We start from the raw sequence: 19163 nt of genomic DNA, 5'->3' as shown, positions 1-19163 counted from the left end.
CCTGGGTAGTGCTGCATTTTGACAGCACTTCCTTAAGAGCGTCAGTAAAGAGAGTACAGGAGAGATGGTTGACGTTTTCCCCGCACGCCGTGTGCTAGCATGTGCTAGGACACGTGTTACCTCGTTACTAGAAGTTTGCTTTAGGCTAATGGACGGCCGGTCTCTGACTCTAGTACTGGTGATAGCGATGGTAAACCAGGAGTTGACAGGATGCTGCTTTAATAGCAAATCCGTCTCGGCTGCCAGCTTCTGAGCTTCTTGAGGGCAGGGACTGTATCTCGTTCTCCTGTGTATCACTGTGGGATTCCACAGTGCGTGTCATTAACGTTAGTTGTATGAATGCCTGTGGAGGTGGATGGAGGGTTTAATGGGCGGACTCGGTCCAGATGCACCAGCTGGTCTCTAACCGGGAGAACTTTGTGATTTACAGTTAATGATTGGATCTCGAAATCATCAGTGGACGTGTGAAGGGTCTCCTGTGGTAGAGTGCGTGCAGCCTGTTTACCTTGTATAAAGGGAACGTGCCTGCTGCTCTGGCTCATGACGTGCCCCAAACCTTCAACTGTTAGCAGACGGCGTCAGCCCGTGACCAATCCCCGTTCTCACAGAATGTTGCTGGAATTCCCCTGAACACAGAACATCACAGTTGTAGAAGATGGGAGGCTTGCCAGAGCCAAAGCGTGGAGGCTTGGGGTGCCGCCTCCCTGCCTGTCGCCATTGTGAACGCCGCAAGAGGGTGCGTTGAGGAGGGAGTGAGCAGCGCCACAAACCTTTGGTCAGGCAGCGGTCACAGGATTGCTGGGGCTTATCCACCTCTGGTAAGGCTAGAGAAGTGAACAAAATATGTGATGCCTTTTGCTTCTCTAAAAAATGTACCGTAAGGGTGAGCTGCGGAGCTCCAAGTATGAAAAAAATCGTGCCTCATTTTCTTTCTTTGGCTTTCTTTTCTTTCTCAACTGTGTTGGGCCTTCTTCTGCCTTTCCCAACAGGCAAATAAAGAAGAACTCCAGAAGGTGTTCTTCCACAATTAAGTAATGGGACTGAGGTCCCTCCAGTGGGACTGGGGACTGTTTTCCTCGCTCTGCCTCGTGTTGTGGGCAGTCAGAAGTAAGGGCGAGAAGAAACAGTGGTGACTTACGGGACCCACAGGCGGAGAGAATGATTCCTTATTTTTGAATCATTTGGACTGACCTTCCTCACAGGCCCCTTCCCAGTATGGAAGTCGATGGGGGAAGCAGCTTAAATATGGCTTAATCCAGTGAAATTAGTCTGATGCAACAACTTTAAGTAGTCTTTAGGTAGATGCTCACTTTTACCCATGTCAAGTGCTCTGATTCTTGGATTTCCTTTTCCTCCACGGACCTCGCTAAGGTGGCATCTGGGTGAAGGGGAGGGGTGGGCTGGGGAGTGGATGGGATCTATAAACCCACCTGGTAACCTCCGGGTCCCTCGTGGCTCTGCCGTGGAGCAGCTGCCTGGACTGGAGATGGCTGAGCGAGGGCGTCCCTCCCTGGAGCCGGCCGCCGAAAGCTCTTGCTGCTGGAACTCCTGTTTTGCTTGTCATGCTCGGTCATGCCTGGTCGTGCTCCTGGCAGGCTCCGCTTCACTTTGGCTCTTACGGGCATGCTTCCCCTCTGGGCCTCTGCCATATCCTTCAGCCAGCTCTTGGCCTAGTGATCTGGTCCCCTACAGTCTTTGTAGAGGCGTCACGTCGCCCCTCACCGGGCACTCCCGTGACCCTCTGTCCAGCCCACCCCATCTGCAACTGCTCATTTCTGTCTCACCCTATTCAGGCAGGATTTTCTGGGGCTCGTGGAAACAGAAAAGTCAGGGCTGCAGAGGTAAATGATAAACTCCAGCCGTTGCTCTGTCTGACTTTGCTGTAGCACAGTTTACTTGGATGTGACTGACCAGACCAAATCGACGTGGTGTGGCCCACGAGGCAGTCTGTGCCCAGAATCCTAAACTGGAAGCATGGCAGAGGCCTTCCTTCTTTCACCCTGTGAGCACACCTTTCAAGGGGGGGGGGGTGGGACACACTTACCTCCCCCACTTCCTCTCCTGACTCTGGCTTTCCTCTTCTCCTACTTCCCTCTGGACCAGGCCCTGCCCCCTTTTCCTCATCCTGTTGGGTTAGAACTTCCCTTCCCTCGTGTTAGAACTTTCCTCGTGTATAAAACGTGATGATCAAGTCCTGTTGGCTTCCCTGTGCTACTAAAGTTGAAGTGATTTAGAAAAAAATGTTTTCTCTGGGTAAAGCATGCGATTCCTGCTACAAAATCTTGTGTCTCTCCTCTCATCCCATCCTCCCTTCTTACATTTCTGCCGGAACGCAGAGGCCTTGCCCAGGCGAACAGATACCTTTGATAGCTTGAGGGCTGGTCATGTTCAATGCAAGTGTACTACTAGCTCAAAAATACTCTCTTCATTACATCTGTAAGAATTAAGGGACCTTGTTCACCTGGGAAACAGCAGACTTTAAAGCAATTAAGACTATACTGAATTGAAGATATCTTTTGGCCTTCACGTCTTGGAGTTACAAAGAACAGAGTGGCAGCCGCCTCAACTCTTGAGTGAGTTTTAAAGTATGCAATGTGATGGCTGGCCAGATCGGTCCTTTTGGGTTTCCTCGGGCCCAAGTGACAGTTGCCATCTGGAGAAATACAGAGATTAGATTGGTTCCGAAGTGGTCAAGTGGTACCAGTGACTTAAAAATTTGGGTGCAGGTTAAAAACACCGAACAGAACTTCAGTATTATGATGTTGATAAAACTGTCCCGGTTAGTCATGTAGTGGGATTTTCTGGTTTTAAATCAATAAAAACCACACTCTATCCTTTTTTCTCAATTTTGTTTTTATCTTTTTGTTCATTTTAAGTTGATGTAGAACATTGTGTGTGTGTGTGTGTGTGTGTGTGAGAGAGAGAGAGAGAGAGAGAGAGACAGAGAGACAGAGACAGAGAGAGAGAACATTGTATATGTGTGTGGGGCGGGGGAGAAAGAGGAAGAGGGTTGGAGGGAGGGAAGGATGGGTTGTTTAGCTTCACATTAAATACTGCATTTTAGGTTTATGAAGTTCTACTGAAATTGGAGGTCCTTATTTCCCTCTTCACAAAGGTACAGGATTAACTCAGAATATGTTTGTGCTGTGATTCACAGCAGGAGGCCATATGCTGACAGTGCAGAGCTTCGCATCCCCAAAGATAATATTTGAATTTTAAAAGAGTGTTTAAGTGGAGCACTTGACTTTCTTGTCTTTGTTTTGAGACCCTTTTTGTTTTTTTATTATTGTTCTTTATTCCAGGCTTGTGAATCTGTCCAAATATTTATAAGCCCACACACATTTTCTTGCAGCCACTGTCTCCTGTGGCGGCTCACTGGTGGGTAAATGACTGTTCTTTTGTGCAGCAACACACATTTACAACGTTCTGTAGACCACTGGCACTTTCTCTAGCTACATTATGTGTCTCAGATACGTAAGGAATAATTTGCAGGTTTCAAATTCTGAAGCTGGTAGAGGGCCGACTCCCTCTGTAAAATGAACATTAACCAAGGAGGGATTTTAGAATAACATCTTTATTCATTTGTTCAGTTATTAAACATTTACTCACTGTCTCCCTGGCACTCTGCTGGAGTTTTGTTCTCCAAAGTCTCACAGTTCCATCAGGGAGGCAGGTAAGTAAAGAGTTACCGTAGAGAAGTTAAAGTAGACAAGGCTGATCAGATAATTTATGGTCTAAACCAGGACCCTTTTAAAAGTAAAGGTAAATTTGAAAATGGTTAAGATGGTAAGTTTCATGTTAGGCGTTTTTTCTTCCTACAATTAAAAAAAAGAAGTGAAAGTAGGTGTTGTGACCGCCTAGGCCAGAATGACAGACATAAACCAGGGCAGTACTGGCTAAAACAGATAGTGGGCAACGTACCAAGCCCTCTATTAGGAAGATGAAAGGGAGGCTGGAGGAGGAGCAGGGAGAATGACAGGAAAGCCTTGCCTTCCTCATCTCTAAAATGGGCATGGTCATAGCACCTAATTCATAGGAGTTGTTAGCAGGATTCATTGAGTTGATTCAAGCTCCTGGAATCCTGCCTAAGAGTGCAATGGTTTTTTAAATCTCTTTGAGATAGGGAAATGGAAGGGACCCCATGAAAGAAAAAGCTAGGTTTTTTCCCTTTACTTCTTTCCCTGCTTCTCTTCTTCCTAGGACCTGCACCCCCACTTTACACACACCATCATGTATGTCCACCGTGTAAAGGAGTTAATGATTTCTTTGGAGTCTTTCCAGAACAATAGAGAACATCTAAGGAGTGTCCAAGAGAGGTCGTCTCATGAATGCTTTTTAAGACCACTGACTCCAGACACCTTGACAGCAAGACCCCTGGCTCCAGGGCATAAGTGACTTATGGAAGACACCTGAGCCCCCGTCCCTGTTTGGCCAGTTCCTGGATGCCTGAGAGATACGTGCACCAGAGCACCGCCCTCAATAAAAACTCCAGACCCCAAGCAGAGACTCGTGCCCTTTTTCCTTTCCGAATGTTCCACAGGCTCCGTCTGTATCTGCTCTGTCTTCAGTAAACCCTGCTCTCACTTCCTTTCGGCTCACATTTGATTTTCATCCCGTGCAAAGCCAAGGATCCTCTTGGTTGGTCCTGGGGGACCTGCTCTGGGTCCTCGGACCTAGCCTGCTTGCATCAACTTCACCCATTTTTAGTAGTCACCTGTGATTTGCCTTTGTTGTAGAAGTTGATATATTTGTGTGTGTGTGTGTGTGTGTATGTGTGTGTGTGTGTGTGTTTACACAGTACAGACCTCTCAACAGATGTCAGCATGTAGGAATGCATATCCTGTCAACGTTTGGAAACGACCTTATTTCCAGCTTTTTCTCATTCCCTCTAGAAATTCTGGATATTTTGTGGTTCCTGTCCTCTCAATCAATCTCATGTTTGTCTTTTCCACAATGGACAGTCATTACAGGCAGCTCTTTTTTAAGGGTTGGATCCTTTTTTTTTTTTTTTTAAATCTATAGATGTAATTTCTTCACTGTCTCCTCCCGTCTCCTAAGCTTTTAAGATAAAAGAAACAGAATAAAGAGACATAATTAAATGACAGTGCTCCCTCTGTCCCCTAATACTCCTTTCAAGACCCGTCTTTGAAGTGACTGAACCCTGCTTGGAGATAATGTGATAAAGATGAGAGATCAGAGAGAGGATCAGATTGGGGGAAACCACTCCGTGGTAAAATTGATTTCATTTAATCGAACCTACTCCACGCACACACTTTTCTTGGGGTTGTTGTGCACAGATTACTGCTGGGTTCTGATAGAATGAATTTGCTAAAAAGCAGAAGTTCATATTCCATCCGAGATACTCTAACCCTGTGTTAGAGTACTCTTGCCTGAATATTTATAGTTCTGTTGCCCAGGACTGTGAGCCATTGCTCTCGTACTGTCGTGACTCCTGATTTGCTCTTCCGGTTCCATTCATCACTGGGAGTGGCAAGAATCTTGTGTGTTGGGTCCTCATGTGCCCATATTAGGCCAGTTTCACTCTGCTTATTTTAATTCATCGTGTGTTCAGCAAATGTTAGTTGAGTTCCTGACTCTACCAGGTGCTCTTCTAGGCAGGGGATGATTATTAGTAAAGCAAAGATCCTGCTGCAGTGGAGCTTATATTCCTGTGGGGAGAAATAAACAGTAATTATTATGGATAAGTAAAGATGAGCAGCATGGAAAAAACCCTAGAGCAAGGTAAAAGGATCAAGACTGCAGGTATTTATGGGTTGGAGGGAGGTTAAATTTCCATTGTTTGCAAAGGAATGGCCAGGGCAGTCGTCACTGAAGGTGAGAAGTCTTCTCTGAGAGAGCCATGTTTGAACCATGATTGGAAGGGTGAGGGGCTAACCGTGGGGCTTCCCTGGCAGAGGGAGTAGCTGGTGCAAAGGCCCTGTGGCAGGAATATTCCTGACACTCAGCGTGTAGACCAGTGTGGCTGGGAGGAGAGCGCTGATGCAGAGTTTTGATTAGAGGAGTATAGTTTACTCTCGTTTAATGGGATCGACTGACTTATGTGCAACTCGACCATGGGCTGGGTGGGAGTGAGTGGGGACAGCAGCTGGAGGACCCGTTAGGAGGCCAGCCCATTGCAGCAGGACCAGTGGCAGTGGCTCTGACTGGGACTACAGTCGCAGAGGTAGTGAGAGGTGGTAGGGTTCTGAATACTTCGATCATTCCAACTTTACTTAGCGGTTTCTGGTCAAGTATATTCTGGCGGAACAGCACTTTAACCACACGTATCCCTGGTATTGATATGGTGGTTTCCTCCTCTCTTAAGGGCACATGTGTCTAGCACTTGATTGTGTAAATGTTTGGGGTGCGAAATTCACGTTTCTTGAGTTTAATCTGGTTGCAAAGCTGAACGAATGCAGCTTTTAGCCTCGGTTACGTAATAAAGAGAAAAAAAATCGAACGTAGCTTTTAGCCTGTTATGTAATAGAGAGAAAAAAATGTGTCTGTTGATCTTAAAAGTAATAATCTTCTAAAAAAACCCACCCAAATAGGTATTTTAACATGCAAAGCAAAGTTGTTCCACTGCAGCCCATGGCAACCACCACTAAAATTTGGTACCTCTTCTTAATACGAGTCAATTAGCGTCTTCCTCAGTCTGGAGGGTTTTCAGGAGTTCAGAGCAAAAAGGAAAATCACTTCTAGAAGAAGTATCTCCAGACTTGAGAGCTAAGCAAAAATATTACTGAGGCCAACTAAAATCCTGTGGAATTCAGCCAAGATTAGGCGGCTCAGAGCGCAGCCAGCCCTGGCTGAGGGTGGAATGCTGACAGGGCACGGATGAGCCAGGACTTTGAAAAGGAAACTGGTATCAGCGGAGGGAATTTTCACCTGATGTAGCATTTACTGCTTCACACTCCAGCAAGTTACTTCTGTCTGATTGTTTTAATGTTGTCAGACAGCGTTCACACAGTCAGGAGTAAGTCTGCCTAAGAATTTAGGTGAAATCAAGTAGAAACCACAGTTGGAGGGCCCAGAGCCAGCCCCCCACCCCCACCCCAGTCGCCACCAGGGCCTGCTGCCACATCAGGGAGCTCACAGCGAGGATTTGAGGGAGGAACTAATGTTTTAGAATTACGCTTGGGATCTCCAACTCTTGAATAGGTGAGGATGTGAGGCCCAAGTGTGTCTTTAGAATGTAAATTCCACGCTGTAGGACCTTCATCTTTTCTCATTCTTTGTTGGAACTTGTGGCCGCATTTGTGCAGTAGAGCGATGACTGGGTTTGGAGATGCCCATCCTGTTATCTGCGAGGCTTGGATCAGTTCACCTCCCAGAGCCTCAGTTTACTTCTCTGTACGGCAGAGTTTTTCGTGTCTATTTACTAGAGGGCTCGTAAGGATCATCCCAACACACAGAAAAATACAGGAAGCCTCATCTGCCGTGCCAAGCTCATTAAATAGCTCCTTCCTCTTTCTCCACCAGTGGCTCCAACGATTAATTTTGATTGATGATTAATATCATAGATGTTTATAGTTTATTTAACTTTGTATAATGGAGTATATTGCATTTCATAATTCATGTGACTAATGTGGCAGGGCCTAAAACAAAATGAAACACGCCTAATAAAAATTTTTATTTCAGTGAATTTTTTGTTTACAATTTGACGTTTACACATTCTTCAGTGACTCTTGTCACATTAGTAAAGACAGCGACAGTAACCATAAAGGCAGAGCTTAATTTCCATTCCTTGTGGAGGGGGAAGAGGAGGGAGAATGACTTCACAGGGCACTTCATGCCCCACAGATGGCACTTTGCTGCTTTAGTGTACCCACCATGTTGGACTGAATAGAATTTTCTCACTTGAAGATTTATGGTATCTAAAAAGAGCGTTAGAAACGGACTGACCAGCGTTTAACAAACAGGATCACAACTAAAGATTGAGCAGCAGGATGAATTCCTGCAGGGTTTAGAGGCGCCTGGGTGGCTCATTCGGTTAAGCGTGCCGCCCTTGATACTGACTCAGGTCATGATCTCCCAGTTGTGAGCTCGAGCCCTGCAGCGGGCTCTGTGCTGACAGTGCAGGGCCAGCTTGGGATTCTCTCTCTCCCTCTCTCTCTCTGCCCCTCCCGTGCTCATGCACTCTCTCTTTCCCCAAATAAGTAAATAAACATTAAAAAAAAACTGCTTGCAGGGTTTAGACCTCTTCCGAAGACCTCTGTGTGCTCAGTGGAACATTTCTGCTTGTAACAGGGATCCATTGTGATGATTTTCAGCTGTACACGCCCAGTTTCCTTGTGTGTGAAATGGGGAGTTTGCTTAGATGATTTCTCAGGGGTCCTTCAGTTTTGAAATTGAAGTTGTGAGATCCAGATTTTTAGGTGTAAGCTGTGGAGAAGTTAGTCTTGAAAGATGCCTCTGAAGTTAATAGATTAAACTGTACATGTGGAAAGTCCCTCACCCTGTTCCATCTACCTCGTCGTGGGGGGAAGGTTAACAGGAGGAAGTCACTGAAGCACACCAAATGGGTAGCGTAGGTTTCTCTGCCCTGCTTTGGTCTCTCAACATTCATTTTGTCTACAGTAGATTTAGGGCACAGATGGTTACTGGTGTTAATTAAATATCTAAAAGAAATCGAGCCCCTTGGAAATTGATGCATTATAACCATGAATTTGTCTTAATATTATCTTTATGAAAGATGGCACGTGAAAAGAGAGTGCTGCTGGCAAAAAATGGATTTAAGTTTCCTGATTTAATGTGATTTTAGGGAAGGCTCTTGAATGATTACAGTGTCAAGTTCCTCACTGCAGCGTGCTCTGTTTTTCTATTTTAATTTTCCTGTGTTTATCCATGAAGGCTATAATAGTAATCGTGAAATAAAGGCCCATGAAAAGGAACTGTTCTGTAAAGTGTTACACCTTACATAGGGGATAATCATTAACAACATCATGAGCTTACTTTTTATACAAAACTAGTATTTATGTGGTGGAGAATTAGAAAACTCATACACGTGACAGGTCAATTTGGAAGAAGTCTAATTGGAAAACAAGAAAAGTACCCATGCCATTATGGCCAAGAGGCCATTGAGCCCCTTTCTTCAGTAGCATTTCTATGTCAGTTCATCTGAAAGACATACTTTATACTTTTTCTCTTTTCAGTTCATTACAAGTATTTACATTCTTATAAAAAAAAATACAGAAAGCCCAAAAAAAGCATAGAAAGAAGGCAGTAAGAAACCACCCGTGATCCACCATGTTGGAACAACCACTATTCACAGATTTTTTTTTTTTAATTTCTTTAAATGTTTGTTTATTTTTGAGAGACAGGGAGCGTGAGCAGGGGACACAGGTTTCTTTTAGCTCTTTTCCCCCTCCAATTTTAGTATGGTGTTATCGATACAATCTTACAAACCTCGCATTTGCCTAACATGATGTCCCTAGCACACCGAAGGGGATAGGTGGAAATGTGGGGCTTCAGCCATGAAAGATACATGTGAGCCACTGATCAACCTGGAACTGTCTGCCTGGGAGTCTTATTGTTTATGTCACTGCGGTTGCAGTTCTGTTATTTACAGCCCAGATCATTCTTTTTTTTTCTTTTATGTTTATTTATTTTTGAGAGAGAGAGAGGAGCAGAGAGAGAGGAGGACAGAGTATCTGAAGCAGGCTCCGTGCTGACAGCAAAGAGCCCAACACGGGGCTCAAACCCACAAACTGCGAATCATGACCTGAACCAAAATCAAGAGTCGGAAGAGTTAGACTCTTAACTGAGTCACCCATGGGCCCCTGCAGCCCAGGTCATTCTAAACTGAGAAAACTGCCTTGAATTTATGCATTCTTCCCACGTATATGATTCCTGGCTTTTGCACACAATGAACATAGAGCCTATCATCCATAATTGACCACACACTGCTTTTCTCTTCTCCTATCACATACAGTTGCTACTTTTCTTTTCTTTTCTTTTTTTTAAGTGATCTCTACCCCCAACGTGGGGCTTGAACTCACAACCCAGAGATCAAGAGTCACATACTCTACCGAGGGAGCCAGCCAGGCATCCCTTGATTCCTTACTTGTGTAACATGTGAGTGTAGAATAAGTTTCTGCAAGTGGAATTTCTGGGTCAAAGATTATATGCTTTTTTAAGGTTTTTGACCTCTGAGGATTTCCTTTATTTTCTTGTCAGCTCATCATAAGACTTTAAAAACATTTTTTTTTAAATTTTAATGAGATTTTGGTATTTTAAACTGGTAAAGTTTCCTCTCCTTCTTTTTTGAAGTGTTTGGTTTGCCACAGTGCCTACAATGTTATTTCTTTCTTCATATACACTTTTTTGAGCAATTACTATATGCCTGGCACTTTTTTTGCAAACGTTGCCTCATTTAATAACCCTGGGGGTGGGTTTCGCTCTTTTACCCAATTTGTGAATGTTCCTCTTTTGTAGGGGTATTTAACCCCTTAGTATTCACTGCATGTTTGGTCTTACCCTGGCATCTTGTGTTAGGTTTTCAAATTATTATCCTTTCTTTTTTACTTTGTCAAATTTTCCTCTCTTTTAAAGCAGAAAAACAGTTCTTTTTGTGACTTGGGAGTTGCAGGTCTAATTTGTGTTCTAATTGTGGGTACATTTAAAATGTGAACTTATTTAACATTGGAACAGTATCTGTGCAGTTCCCATAAACCATGAATGCTTCAGCACATTGTTTCCTTCCTTCCTTCCTTCCTTGCTTCCTCTTACCACCTAAATTTTGTTGAAATAGTTAGAAATGTTTGTTCCTATTTTTTTTTTTTATGTTTTGTCCCTTTAAGCATCCTTGCTGAACATTCCTATCGTAATTTCAACACCATTAGCATTGTTTTCTTAGCTGTACTGTTCACTGCTATTTCTTTTATACTTCTATATGTCTGTGCTGCTGTATATGTTCTACTTTCTTGAGTTCTTTGTTTAGAAAATTTTTTTTGGTAAGTTTATTTATTTTGCGAGACTGACAAGAGGGAGCAAGTGGGGGAGGGCTAGAGACAGAGGGAGAGAGAATCCCAAGCAGGCTCCGTGCTGTTAGTGCAGAGCCTGAGGTGGGCCTTGAACTCAAGCACGGGGAGATCATGACCTGAGCTGAAACCGAGTGGGATGCTTAACTGACTGAGCCACCCAGGTGCCCCTTGAGTTCTTTAATTTATTTTTTCAATTGCTTGTGTGTCCTCCCTTCCTGAAGAATTTTCTTGTCCTGGGGTGCCTGGGTGGCTCAGTCAGTTCAATGTCAGGCTCTTGATTTCGGCTCAGGGCCTGATCCCAGGGTGGTGGGATTGAGCCCCAAGTCGGGCTCTGTGCTGAGGGTGTGGAGCCTGCTTGGGATTCTTTCTCCCTCTTTCTCTGCCCTTCTGCCCCTCCCGAAATAAATAAATACACTTAAAAAGAAAGAATTTTTTTTCAAGAAAGGATTTATGGACGGTATATTTTTCTTACATAGTGTATATTTTTATTTTTTATATTATGTATTCTTACATATTTCTTCTGCTTTATCATGATGATTATAGTATTGATAATTTAGCTCAATTTAGATGCCTTATGCCATAGTCTTTTCCCTTCAGGGTCCTGTACATCTTACTCTGCTGTCTTTTAACAGTTAGTATGGCAGATGAGACCCAATGTCCATTTCATCCATGTTCCTTTTTGTTGTTGTTACCAAATCTTGGTGGAGGTTCAGATGTCTGTCTATGGGATAGTTCCCTCCCGACATTCAGAAATTTGGGGATGCGTGGATCTCTTACGATGAATTCAGAGCCAAGCTCTGAGTGAGTAATTTCAGTCGGAAAAACTCATTTTTAAGTTCTGGTTTTTTCCCCGTTATTTAATTATTATTTCTCCTTTACACAAATCATTATTTCTCTCCCGTTTCATTTTCTCTTTCAAACATTTCTGTTATGCACACATTTGAGCTTCTGGACCTGTTATTCTGGAGCTTTCCTTTCACTGGTAACTTCCAATGTTTCATGATCTTCCTGTGAGTTTTGGCAGGTCTCACTGAATACATCAATGCCAGGCTCTCCTTTGCTTCTGCTGTTGCCGGTCTGCATTTCACTGCTTCTGTTTTTCAGGCCTGCAGTTTTGCTTTTTCCCTTCAAGTCCTATTTCCTATTGCTCCTTTTCACCTTTCATCCTAGTAAATTCCCGTCAGTGATCCGCTGTTCTTTGGAATCTTACTGCAAATGTAAGTTTTAAAATCTGTAAACTTGTCTTGTGTCTTGCCGTTGCCTTGATTATTCAGATTCAAATATCAGAGTTCTCCCGGCTCCCTTGCTGGCATCTCTGTTGTCCCATCTGCCGAGAGAGGTCTGGTTTGTTCCATATCAGTAACTGAAATACGCTCTGTCAGAGACTGTGTGGGTCCTTGTTGAGTTCTTTTCATTATAGGCAAAAATAGGGGAAAAGTTAGATTTCTTGTACTTTCTCAGCAGCAGCTTAGAGTTCTAGTAGTCTGTGTGGGGTAGGGATGGAGCTGTGGGCAGTGGGAGACAGCTGCAGGGCAGAGTCCCCCTTTTGTTGCGGAACAGTCTCCCTTTTGTGTTGCGGTTGGCAGCTCTAAGCTGCCTGGAGTAGTTTCCCTTCCCCCTGAATAGCTGCCTGGCCTGGCATCCAGGCAGAAACTCCAGCACAGCTCTTTGTCCCACGCTGGTCCAGCCTCTGCTCTGATTCAGGAACTGCCCGCAGGATCTGAAGAGGGGACCCTGGTGGACTTGGGCCCTCTGTGTGCAGTGAATGCTTCAGAGTTTAGGCTTCAGTCTGTGATAGCCATGGTGTTCCAATCCTGGCTTTGCTTCTTATAAGCTGTTCAACATTGGGCATCTCGTTGAACACTCTGAACATCAGCTTACTGGCGCGTATAATAATCTTGAAATTTGTTAACAGCTTGAAGCACTTCGTCGGGCTCCCAGCTCGCAGTAACTGGTGAATGGCAGCAGTTTTTTGCCAATGACGTCCCAGGGACTGGCTGCTGATTGGGCTCTCCACTCACTGGGGGCTTTTCTAAACCATCCTCTGCTGACTCTTCTCAAGGGTTCTGGTCGGTGGATGGGGCTCTTAAGCACCCAGTGGGTGGTGAAGAATTTTCTTTATGGGTCAGTTGGGTCGTTTTCACAAAAAGCGATGAGCAAAGGGAGTCATTTGTATCATCCTGGTTCCAGGTACTCACGTGTAATTCTTTAAAGCAACAAATTTATTTTAATAAATGGTGTGAGGTAAGGGTCCACTTTTTGGGAACCAATAATTAATTATACAATAAGATAAGTTATTGTATAATTTATCTTTCTTCTGTACACTTGGGTCTGTTTCTGGGACGAGAAATTTTTTTTTCAATGGTCAGTCAGCTTAACCTGCTACAGAATTCTGATATTTGAATCTTTCTTTCCTCAGTGACAGGATTAGTTGTCAAAAGCATGGAGTTTGGAGACAGGCTGCTGCAGGGTTTGAATTCTGGCTCCTTTAATTCCTAAGATGTTAAGTAAATTACTTTACCTCTCTGTACCTCAGTTTCATCATCTTGAAAATGGACATAGTAAAAGTGCCAATCTATATAGGACCCGTGTAAAGATTAAATCAAGTAATTCTCAGAAGGTAACTAGAACTGAACTTTGCTTGGGGTAAGTGCTCACTAAATGTTAGTCATTATTATTATATCTCAAAATCTCCTACCGTATGTAACACAGATGTTTTTATTTTCGAGTCCAGCTTTCAAAACTGGAGATCAAAAAACTGTAGAGTCTCTTTTTCATTATCTTCTTTCTCCCTTATTTTCAAGCAGAGATGTAGTTTTAATTCTGTAAATAACAACACCAAGAACTAATAGTGTAGTCTTGCAAAGCCCTGGAGGTGTATTTTTGAGAAAGAGTGAATAAAAAACCTGACTGTGGGCTAATGAGGGCTGGGACCCCATTTATACTCTCTTTGTATTTCTAGTACCAGCCCTGGTTTGTAATACATACTTTGTGCATGCTTTTCAAAATGAAGGAGGAGTAATACTTCGGCCTTTTAGTAAACAGAGTTTTAGTATCATGAAACCAGATTAGAGTCAATTAAACTTTTGCAAATTTACAACACCTGTTACCACCTGAAGACTGGAAATCCGGGGCCGATTTTTCTCAGGTATTCAGTACCAAGAATAAATTTAGTAGAGCAAGGAGAACTTGTTGGCTGAAACGTTTTGTGTGTACTGATCAAAGTGATTGGATGTGTTATGGTTGGATTAAGTGGATTTCGTCCACACTGACAAGACATAGAGCTGGAGGAGAAGGTAGGGAGATATGGAGAGCTGCCCTGTAGGGAAGCCCTAATTCTTTTCAATGACATTAGAAGAGAGAGAAATTATGAAGTGACCTTTATTTTCCATGCCAGCCTGTAGGAATAGCAGCTCTGTGGGGCACCTCGGTGGCTCAGTCGGTTAAGCATCCGACTCTTGGTTTTGGCTCAGGTCATGATCTCATGGTTCATGGGCTCAAGTCCCATATCGGACTCCACACTGACAGCATGGAACCTGCTTGGGATTCTCTCTCTCTCTCTCTCTCTCTCTCTCTCTCTCTCTCTCTCTGTCTCTGTCTCTCTCTCTCACCCTTCCCCTCCCCCTGCTCTCTCTCTCCCCCTCCCCCGCTCTCTCTCTCTGTCTCTCAAAGTAAATAAGTAAACTTAAACAAAAAAAAAAGAATAGCAGCTCTGTGTAACTGAGAGAATATGACAGAGCCGCATGTTGTTTGTCTCGTGTCCCTCTAGGCCCGTTAGAAGCGATCAAACCCAGACCTACCCGAAGCACTGTGCAAGGTGCTGTAGCTGCTTGGAGGCCATTTTCTTTGCTTCCTGTCTTCTGTTATCTAAATAGTGACAACTTCAGCAAGCTTCCTGCATTTTTCCTTCTGTCCTCACAGTCTGCTTTCTTCCTCCCTCAGAGTGCTCAGACAACTTCAGAAATAAGATAGAGGTGAGTAAGAACGAGGCGTTAGAGTCCGGCTGCCTTGAGTACCTCCTGGTTCGTCCTTTCACTGGCTTGGGGGCCACAGGCAGATTAGTGTGAGCACATTTTAGTTCCTCACTTCTAAAATGGAAACGAGAGACGGATCTCCCTCCTAGAACTTTTGTGAGGATTAAATGAAGGAAAGCCAGTAAAACACAATGTGTCTCCTATAAAGAAACCTCACTCTGGTGGCGTCCTAGTAAGTATGGGTTGCAGTAACAGATTATCGTGGATTGGGCGGTTTCCTCACAGTCCTGGAGACTCTGGGTGAGAGCCTTCTTCCTGGCTTCTAGATGGCTGTCTTCTCACCGTATCCTCACGTGGTGGAGAGATGGGGTCTCTTGTTATAAGGGCACTAATCCCATTCATGAGGGCGCTGCCTCCATGAGCTCATTACCTCCCAGAGGCCCCACCTCCTAACACCATCGCACTGGGGGTTAGGATTTCAACATACGAATTTTGAGAGGGACACGAACATTCTGTCCCTGACCGTTATCATTCCTTCTACTGCTGCTACTATCCCCGCCACCTCACTTTCTCAGCCCGTAGGAGCGAGGGAGGCTTTTCTTCACTACCCACACCACCACTCTCCGTTCCTGTTCGGTGCCTGCATGTCTGGGCAGTGCTGGAGTGTAACTTCTCAGACTCTGGGAGTGTCTGCGTATGCTTTAATCTAGCTTGACTCTTAATGGAAGGGATGCCCACCAGAAGTTTTTTGATCTTTACAATGTGCTGGGGGTCCACCTGTGTCTTCCTTTATGTATCAGGAAGCCCAGCAACTATCCGTTGAGCGGTTGGTGATATTTCCTAAAAGGTTTCAGCTTTTGCTGGGTTGTGCTCATTTTCAGGTTACTGTGTTAGCTTCATTTGCCTTCTGTGGCTCACATTCCTGTGTGTACTCTTAGGCTCACGGACTCCGGTTTGTAAACATGCCTTAGACTGAAAAATCTTCCATTTTGCAATCATCTTCGTTATCTTGGCCATGGTTAACTAGTTACAATCAAAGCAGACCTAAAGGCCATGATGAGTATAACTTGGGAAGTGCCATTCCTAGCAGAGAGGACAAAGAGAGAATTGACCTTGACCCACTTAGGCAAGATGGAAAACAGCCAGTTCTTTGGCCATGTGTTCTCTTTTTAATCACAGAAAGCAAAATCATTGCAGCAGTTACCCAGGGCCAATTGATTGAAAGGACTCAACAAGATTTCACAAAGTATACTTACCTCAGGCTTTGGTAAGACATTGGATACAGTACAACAGGAGAAAGAAAACATAGGCAAACATCAAGGAGGTCTGGTACATTCCAGGTCCTTTCTCATTTGCACACAAGGCTCTTTGTATCTTGAGCCTTCAAGATACATGTGTGATAGCTTGGCCTAAACAAACAGATCAGTGGAACAGAGCAGAGTCTGCAAAGAGACTGACACATATACACGCTCAATTGATTTTTGACAAATTCGGTGGAGAAAGGACTATTTTTTCAACAAATGATGCTGGAACAATTGGGCATGCATATATTAAAAAAATGAACTTTGGCCCATGCCTCATACGTATATAAAATGAACACAAAATAGATCATAGACTTAGATGTAAAACCCCAAACCGCAACGCTTCTGGAAGGAACCATAGGACAAAATTTTTGTAATCAGAATCTGCATCTTACACAATCCCCAGGTTATTCTTATGAATGCTAAAATTGGAAAAGGACTGCCCTGTAAGGTGAGTGTTGTAGGATGAATACTAGTTATGCAAGTGAAAAAGGAGGATGGGGGAGAAACAGATGCTTCATCAGAGAGTCAGCGCGTGCAGGGTTATAAGGGTATGATGAGCGAGGGCATGGCTTTTGCTGAAGAAGTTGGTGCAAGAATTTTCACCAGTGTGTGGTGAAATAAAAAGAAAAAAGGACAATATGAGTTATTTATTTATTTATTTATTTATTTATTTATTTATTTAATGTTTATTCATTTTTGAGAGACAGAGAGAGACAGGGCATGAGCAGGGGAGGGGGAGAGAGAGAGGGACACACAGAATCCGAAGCAGGCTCCAGGCTCTGAGCTGTCAGCACAGAGCCCAACATGGGACTTAAGCCCACCGAGCTGTGAGATCATGACCTGAGCCGAAGTAAGACGCTTAACCGACCGAGCCACCCAGCACCCCTATAATTCAGATTTTAGAATTCTAAGATCATGTCCTTCTTAACTTTTTGTAAAATGAAAGTGCCAACAAATTGTAGGGTTCTTCTGTTTGTTTGTTTGAGATGTTTTTTTCTTTGGCTCAATAAAAAGCTGGCAACCCTATGTTTAACCCTATGGCAGCCTTTCAGTTTTAGTTTTTCTCCAAGCAAGTTTGATCATTACTGAGTTAGAGAACTAAGAGTAGTTGGGTAGAATATCGGGCAGCTGGGGCCAGAGGAGCGCACATGGGTCAGATTGTGGAGGACCTGGTAGACCACACAAAGGCTGAACATCTCTAAAGGTGAGCCATAGTTGAATTTGCATTTTAGGAAGTACCTGAGTGGCGGGGTGAAGGGATCAGAGAAGAGTGGAATAGGAGGCAGGAGACCAGATAGGAGGCTCTTGCGAGTGTCAGTGGGAGTGTAACAAAGGCAACGTGATAGCAGAGCCAGGACAGATTTCATTTACATCACAGAGGCGTCCTGGACAGGAATTAGCAATCTAGTGGACAGAAGAGGTGACTTTACATTATTTAAATTATTGTCTGACTTTACATCTTGGTGCATTTAGTATGCCCACAGAAGTGCGGGTCAGCACCATTCTCAAACCTCTTAAATGGATGGATTGAAATGACTACGGAGTGGAGTGATTGAGCATCTGTGCGGAGTAGTCCCTCAAAGACAAAGAGAAACTCATTAAAATGAGATCAGAGTTAATCCGTCTTCACACTTAAGTACCCATTCATGAAAAGCTACTCTGTGTGAGTCAGAAAATGCTGATTTCATTCATTTTATTACGTATGTAACTTCTTGGGAGAATGCTGGCTAGTAGAAATATTGGGTACTGCTAAGCTTTTTGGACGTTTATTTTTGCAGGGATTAACTCGATACTGCTGCATATTATGTAGAGCAATAATGTACATATCATGCTTGCTTTACAGAATGGCTTCTGGCGGAGGGGCTCTGTGGTTCGTCAGCCTTAGCTCAAGATTTGTAGGAATTTTGGAATCTTTCTGGAAGTTAATGAATTCCTGAAAAGAATTTTAGAAAATAATTTAGTTTCTACTATTACTTTTACTTGACTTCTCCCACAAAAATATAAATGAGGGTTGACCAATAAACAGAAGGCTGCTCTGTGCATTTAATGGGTGTGCGTGTAAGCTTTACCGTTGGTGTGGCTTAAATTTAAGCATGTTTTCCAAGTGAGGTCAAGAGAGAGTGAATTATTTCTAGTAATAGACTTTTCTTCAACACATAAAGAAATTTTGTTGTTGTAGGTTCATCTACATTGTTTTACACCATGTACTTGGATACATCAAGGAAATTCTATGGGTGCTTATGGAGAAGGTTCGATATGGAAGGGAAGTTAATGTGATTTTGATTTATGGGATTTATTAACATTCATGAGTATACATTATGTATCTCAAAAACCCACAGGAAGAAAGGTTGATTATAGGAGGAGAGGGTATCTGTCTATTATGGTTTTTCAGGGTAACAGATTTTTCAACCATTCATGCTAAATCATCACTTTATATCAAGCAAAATTGTAGAGGGCTACTGTTCTGTTTATTTGATCTGGCAGAGTAAAGATGTAGTGTCATTGTCTTTTTGATTTTCCCATTTTATATCTCTTTTGTATTACTACAAAGCATGTCCGATACATTTAAAATTTGAGAGAAATACGATTAGTCTTAGTTACTTTATAAAATAGGCTAGAATGTAAGGGCTTTTATGATTACATCTAGAATCTCAAAACTTGTCTCTTTTGTCATAAAGGAGAGCAGATGGATGTTCAAAATAATGTAGGTTATTTAATATGGAATCTGAATACTTTTATGCCATGTAGTGTTTTCCAGTAGTAAGGAGAATTTAATCTCCTAATGAAATGTATTTAAGCACTGGAAAATAGACATTTTCGTCCACTCTGCTAACTTCAAAGCAACCCATATGCTATCGTCTCCTTTACCATTTACATATGCTACTGTAATTTATGTGTTG

The 19163-nt window shown here is 43.3% G+C and overlaps 1 protein-coding gene across 2 annotated transcripts in view; it reads left to right on the top strand.

Moving 5' to 3' along the window:
- WDFY2 (WD repeat and FYVE domain containing 2) overlaps positions 1 to 19163 on the top strand; it is a 179113-nt gene that overhangs the window by 36696 nt on the left and 123254 nt on the right. The window contains exon 2 of one of the 2 annotated variants that reach the window (XM_047079236.1): positions 431 to 818. The exons of the other annotated variant lie outside the window; for it this stretch is intronic. The gene's annotated coding sequence lies outside the window, so the exon portion shown is untranslated. The remainder of the gene's footprint in view (positions 1 to 430; positions 819 to 19163) is intronic. 2 annotated transcript variants of the gene reach the window in all.

The sequence above is a fragment of the Lynx rufus genome, unplaced genomic scaffold (genome assembly GCF_022079265.1).
Source record: "Lynx rufus isolate CCGP_SWC_20201006 ecotype Redwood Valley unplaced genomic scaffold, mLynRuf1.p SCAF_1, whole genome shotgun sequence".
NCBI classification, from domain to species: Eukaryota; Metazoa; Chordata; class Mammalia; order Carnivora; family Felidae; genus Lynx; species Lynx rufus.
This window is presented reverse-complemented; position numbering and strand designations above follow the sequence as displayed.